We start from the raw sequence: 6748 nt of genomic DNA on the forward strand, positions 1-6748 counted from the left end.
CTCCACAGCTATTTCGCAGGGATGAGGGGAGACCCAACTGCTTTCTCCAGGAACCAACCTTGAGATTCTGTAGCTGATAATTATCACTTCATTTGGAAGCTCCCATAAAGCCTGTAGCTGTGACTGCATCATTGCTACCCACTAGCCAATCATGTGAAAGCCTTGAATTGCCTGTTTGGGAAACATGGGATTGTTTATACCCACAGAGAGGCTATAGGTAGAGTCAAGGACTGAGTCTGAAGTGAGACCTTGGGGTGGAGTTCTGCTTTGAACAAAGAATTGTCAACAACACCCAACAGCCACCAGTAAGCCTTAGAGACAAGGACAAAGACCCCCAGAAAATTCTTGTGGTTTACGTGCCCAGCAGCCATAAGCGATCAGTTCTTCTTGGTCCCTAGAAGTACGTCTGGAATGACCTTGCTGCTAGGGTGTTCACACATCTTACAAAAGAAAGACCAAAGGAGGAATTTTAGAAGGGGTGGAGGCTGAAGGTTGGGGGTTGAAGGATGGGAATAAGATAGTCTGCGTTCCTAATTACAGAGGTGGCTCTCACTTTCAAGGAGAGAATACTGACCAAGTAAAGTAGGTGTGGTTTGGAGGAGAATGACCCCTATAGGTTTGTTCGAATGCTTAGTCCTCAATTGGTGGAACCGTCTGTGAAGGATTAGGAAGTATGGTCTTAGAGAAGGTGTGTTTCTGGGGATGGGCTATCAAGTTACAAAAACCTAAATCGGTCCAGGCCTTTGCTCTCCTGCTCTCTCCCTCAACCCCCCTCCCCTCTCCCCTCTCCCCTCTCCCCTCTCCCCTCTCCCCTCTCCTTTCTCCCCTCTCTTCTCTCCCCTGCCTCCTTGTTGTTGTCTCAACATGTAAGATCGCAACTAAGGCTCCAGCACCATGCTACCTGCCTCCTGCCTTTCTTCTTGCCACGATGGTCATGGATTCACTTTTTGTAACCATGATCCCACATTAAATGCTTTCTTTTATAAGTTGCCTTGGTCATAGTATATGTCTTGGTTATGGTTATTATTGCTATGATGAAACATCATGACCAAAGAAACCTGGGGGAGAAAGGTTTACTTGGCTTACAGTTTCCATATCACTGTTCATTAGCAAAGAAAGTCAGACAGGAACTCAAGAAGGGCAGGAACTTAGAGACAGGAGCTGATGTAGAGGCCATGGAGGGGTGCTGCTGACTGGCTTGCTCCTCATGGCCTGCTCAGCCTGCTTTGCTACAGAACCTAGAACAACTAGCCCAGAGATATCACTACCCACAATGGGCTGGGCCCCTCAACCATCAATCACTAACTAAGAAAATGCCCTACTGGTTTGCCCACAGTCCATCTTATGGGGGCATTTTCTTAATTGAGGTTCCTTCCTCACAAATGGCATTATCTTGTGTCAAGTTGACATAAAACTATCCAGCACAACTGACCCCTTGTCAACTTGACAAACAAACACATCATTAAGTCACAACCTTTTCTTTCTTGTTCATCCTCAAAATGACACCTTAATATCACAATAGAAAACATTTTACAGACTTAAAAAGTCTCAGTCTTTGCAAATTCCAACACTTTAAAATTCAATCTCTTTTTTAAAAATCCAAAGTCTCTTTTAAAACCTCTTTAAACATTCAGTCTCTCAACTGTGAGCTCCTATAAAATCAAAAATAAGTTAAATACATCCTTACTTCAAGAGGACAGAACCAGGGCACAGTCAAAGCAAAACTAAACTCCAACTGATGTGTTAGAATGGCGGGTCACATCTCAACAGCACACTAGGCTAAGACAGTTCCACGTGGAAGAGGTTTTATTGGAAGGGAGAGACAGGTGACGGCAGAAAGAGAGGAGAGGGAGAAGAGAGAGGGAGAGAGAGAGGCATTCCCTTTATTTATACGGAAAATGACTTAACGCAGGTAAAGGTGGGAGGTGAGCCAAGTGGATTCTGGGAATATGGTAGCTGTTGTCTTGGTAACAGGTCTGTAGGTTACGCTGTCACCTATGTGAGGTCATAGGTTTGGGAGGTCCTCATGCCAACACCAACTGTGTGAATAAGTCAGTATCCAATGTCTGGAAAACATTCACCATCTTGTGGGCTCCTCCAAAGGGCCTGGATCACTTCTCTGGCTCTGTCCTCTTCTTGCCATAACGTTCATGGATTCAGTCAGCTCCACACACACAAATTATCTCCTAGGCTCAATCTGGCTCCATACCTACTGCTGTCCTTGATAGTCATCCCAGGATACTAGCATCTCCAAAACGTTGGGGTCTTCTGCTACAGCTAGGCTTTGCTTTCACTAATACCTTCTCCAGGGCTCTCTTCAGTGACTCCAGCCCTGTTACACAGTGCCAAGCCTCCGCCACTCTACATGACCTCTTCAGGCCTTCAAAATCAGTACCACCTGGGTGACTCTTACACTACCAAGTTTAGATGCAAGTATGAGGTACAACCTTGGCTGTCTCTGGAACACAGCCTTTTGATTTTGAGAAAACACTTCCCAAAAGATTTCACCTCAATCATGCTGGTCTCTTCTTAATTAACATTTATTTCCTAGCTCCCGCATGCTGGCATCAATTGCTCCAGTAAAGCAAAGGTTTTACATCAGAGGTTCTGATCTCTTGTTCATCACAGCTGACTCTTCAGACCCAGCTAATCAGAAACACAGATTTTTTTTTTAACTCAAAATAACAAATGGCCCAATAGATTTTGAGTAACTCACAAACTCCCCTCTGGAATATCACAAGGCAGGTTTCTTTCCTCTGTATTTCTTTCAACATTTTTATCCTCCAAGTTCCCACAGAACATCCCATTGAGCTGTCAACACCCAATGGCTTTTCTAGCTCAAAGTTCCAAAGTCCTTCTACAATTCTCCCCCAAACGTGGGTAAGTCTGTTATATTAATACCCCCCTATGCTGGTACCGATTTGTCTCAGTTATGGCTACTATTGCTGTGATGAGACATCACAACCAAACAAACTGGGGAGGACAAGATTTGTTTGGTTTATACTTCCACATCTTTATACATTATCAAAGGAAGTCAGAGCAGGAACTCAAGCAGGGCAGGAACTTGGTGGCAGGAGCTCATGTAGAGATTATAGAGGGGTGCTGCTTACTGGCTTGCTTCCCATGGCCTGCTCAGCTGCTTTGCTACAGAACCCATGACAACTAGCCCAGGAATATCACTACCCTCAGGTCTGAGTCCTGCACCAACAATCACTAATTCAGAAAATGCCCAGCTGGGCGGTGGTGGCACATGCCTTTGATCCCAGCAGAGGTAGGCAGATTTCTGAGTTTGAGGCCAGCCTGGTCTACAAAGTGAGTTCCATGACAGCCAAGGCTATACAGAGAAACCCTGTCTCTAAAAAACAAAACAAAACAAAACAAAACAAAACAAAGAAAAGAAAATGCCCTACAAGTTTGTGGACAGCCCATCTTATGGAGGTGTTTTCTTAATTGAGTTTCCCTCCTCCAAAATGGCTTTATCTTAAGTTGACATAAAACTATCCAGTACAATATCTCTTCACAGCTTTATAAAAGCAATCAAGACAATAGGCAAGAGGTTTATTCTTCAAGTGGGTTAATGCAGGGAGACACACCTGTTTGTCCAATAGCCAGCTGGGCAGCTGGGAAAGGTTACAGGGCCAGCAGTAGGTCCTTTTCAAGGCTTGGCCCTCCACCAAGCGACCATAGATAGCACAGTGAGGAAGGTCCTGCAATTCAAGGTCAAATGAGCTAGGACTGACCCCCAACCATGGTGTGAGCTCAATCCTGATACTGATATTTAGTCATATAATATCTTGATGGAAGTTTCCATGACTCTAGGTTGAGCTGATTTCTCTAGGGTCATCCTTTTAAAACTCCCTGACTTTCTGACTCCAGGAGGCTGAGCTACATTTTGTAAGACAGGTGTTGGAGAAAGGTTGATTCCACAAAGCAAGGAAAATCTGACTCTCAGATCACTGTAATGAGCTCCTTAAGTCAGTCTCATCTGCATGTGTTCAATGGACCAGAGGATCTGTAGCATTAGCATTCACATGCCACACCCCTTCCTCACCTTCCAGCTGGCTTCTGAAGGGTTGTCATTTCCTTCCATGTATAACAAACCAAAGGACTATAAAAAACTGAAGCTCTTGCTCACTAATTATTACAAAAACATTAATATTGAGCAACTTCAGCTTCCTCAGAGGTTTATCAATTAGTCCCTTGAACAAATATTTATAACTGCCTGCATTAATTCCCAATGGCTTCTCTGACAAACTGCCACAAACAGAGATTATAACAACATAAATTCATCCACTTACAGCTGTGAAAATCAGAAGTCTAAAATCAAGTCATCAGCAAATGTATTAATTTTTTTGTCACGGTGACAAAGATATCTGTAAATGGTCCTTGGTTGGTTGTTCCCATTGCTTTTGGACATGTGGTGGAGAAAAACATCACAGTGGAAATAGGGCTTACAAGAGGAAGCCTATGAGACAGGCAGGAGGGAGCCCAACACAAGAAGCACCCTTCAAAGACACAAGCCCCACCTCCCCAGATCTACTTTCTCCAGCCCTACTTCCTGACAGTTCCTTCAGCTACAGACTCATTATTGGGTCAGTCCTGCTATGAAGGAACACCCTCACAATCTGGTCACCTCTCAGTAGCAGCAGCAGCAGCTGGGACCAAGCCTGCAACATAAGCCTTTGGGGGTGATTTCATGTTCAAAGTAGACAGCTTCCAGAATCCTCCAGAAGATGAAGTTAGTGTCCTCACCTTTCCTATGACCTAGGGGACCCCCTGCTGGCCAGTGCACAGCTGTTCCTTCCATCTGGTTCTGGTACCATTACCATACCTCTTATAAGAACCTTGGGACAACATTGGGCCTGCCTAAATACTCCAGGATTATCCCTTTATTCCAAGATCTTTCATTAGGCACATATGCAAAGTCCCTTTTAACATGCAAGGTGATACATTTGGGCTCTGAGGACTGGAACGTAGCATATTTGGGGATCATTATTCAAACAGCCACAGGCATCGACTCGAAAAGCTGACTTGACAAAAGTAATTCAATGAAAATCTCACCAAGGAGGAGTATCATAGTTAAACTGCTGCTGAAAACTACTCATGTTTTGTTAAAAGATCACCTTGGCAATCAAAAGAAATATGCATTCTGCATTGTGGGTGGGGTTAACAATAAGAATTTTCTCTCTGTTCTTATCGGAAATAGGACCAACTACAGTTCAATAAAATGTCTTTGAAGAACATAAGAAGCCAGAATAGACAGTGCTTTGGTCTGTTTTGTTTTGTTATATCTCAGAACATTGAAGACTGGGTCACATAGAACAGAAATGTATTTCTTACAGTTCAGGGGCAGGGAAGTCCAAGGTACAGAGCCTGCATCCAGCAAAGGTCTGTGCCCACATCACCCAATGAGAGAAGATGGCAAGATGAGAAAATAAGAACATGACCTAGTAGTCTGACCTCTCTTACAGTAGCCATGTGTAAGGACAAACACGTTCCGTTAGGCACCTAATCATGACACTGTTATGTTGGGAGTCAAGTTTTCTACTGCTTGCTTTTGTGAGGACACATTCAGACCATGTCAAGTAGCATGTGCAAAGAGGGCTGAGAGGCTGCAGGACAGAGGATCAGTAAAGACCATAAAATAACCAGCATCAAGGGAGGGAGGGCAGGAGATGGAGAGGGAGAGAGAATATCTTAGTATGCCTGCAGAGTCATTCTCTCCACCCACGTTTACACGAGTTCCAGGAATCAAACTCAGGTCTCCAGACTTGCAGGGAAGCCTCTTTACCTGCTGAGTTATCTCAGTAGCCCTGTAGCTTTTATCTTCAATGTCACCCCAAGGTCCCTGTGTTGAAGACTTTACCCAACCTGTGACACTGTCTCTGATCTCTATTCTCTTTCCAGCCCTAGGTCCCCAGATACCTGATTCCACACAAAGACACTAGGATCCTCCCCCCACCCCCACCATTATACCAGAGCCTCTTCAGTTTTCCATCCATGGAGTTGTTACAGAACTCCAGAGGTATATATAGGTTGTAATGGCTGGTCTTAATGTCAACTTGTCACAAATTAGAATCGCCTAAGTAGGGAGTCTCACCGAGAGGACGGTTGTGATTACCCTCATTGATGTGCAAAGACCACCCTGAGTGTGGGTAGCACCTTCTGGTAGCAGCCCATATGAAAAGATCTTTGCAGAAGGCCGTGACTTGCCTTTTGCCCCTTCCCCTGTCAGCAGAACCAGCCTTTTCAGGCTACCATAACTGAATATAGACCAGCAGCTCTCCTGGGACCTTCTGAATAAATATCTAAAACAAACAAGCAAAAAAACAGCTAAAGCCTTTGGCCTGTGAACCATCTGAGGACCCAGACAGGCTGTTGAGTCCCTGAGTGTGGGAGTCAAGGGTTTAAGGAGTGAGCTGGGGTGTGCTTGCACACACACAGCCTATTTTCTGGAGGCCTGCACCTATATGAGCCTCTGTGTCTGGGTGCTATGAAGGGTGATTATCAGCCTGTGAGGGCACATCGGATGTGAGCATCCTGCCTCAGCCTGTGAATGATATGCTGCCAGAAGCCATAGTGGGAAGGCAGAGCACCTGAAGGAAGCCACATTTAGACACCAAGCTCAGTCACTTTATCTCCAAAGGGGCGGGGAGTGCTACAGTGCTGCAGAACAGAGGCCACAGGGCATGCTCCTGGCAGAGCCAGCATTGTTTCTGACTGTGATGCCTGGGATGGAGTCCTGAGA

Source organism: Mus musculus, chromosome 16 (assembly GCF_000001635.26).
Source record: "Mus musculus strain C57BL/6J chromosome 16, GRCm38.p6 C57BL/6J".
Classification (NCBI taxonomy): Eukaryota; Metazoa; Chordata; class Mammalia; order Rodentia; family Muridae; genus Mus; species Mus musculus.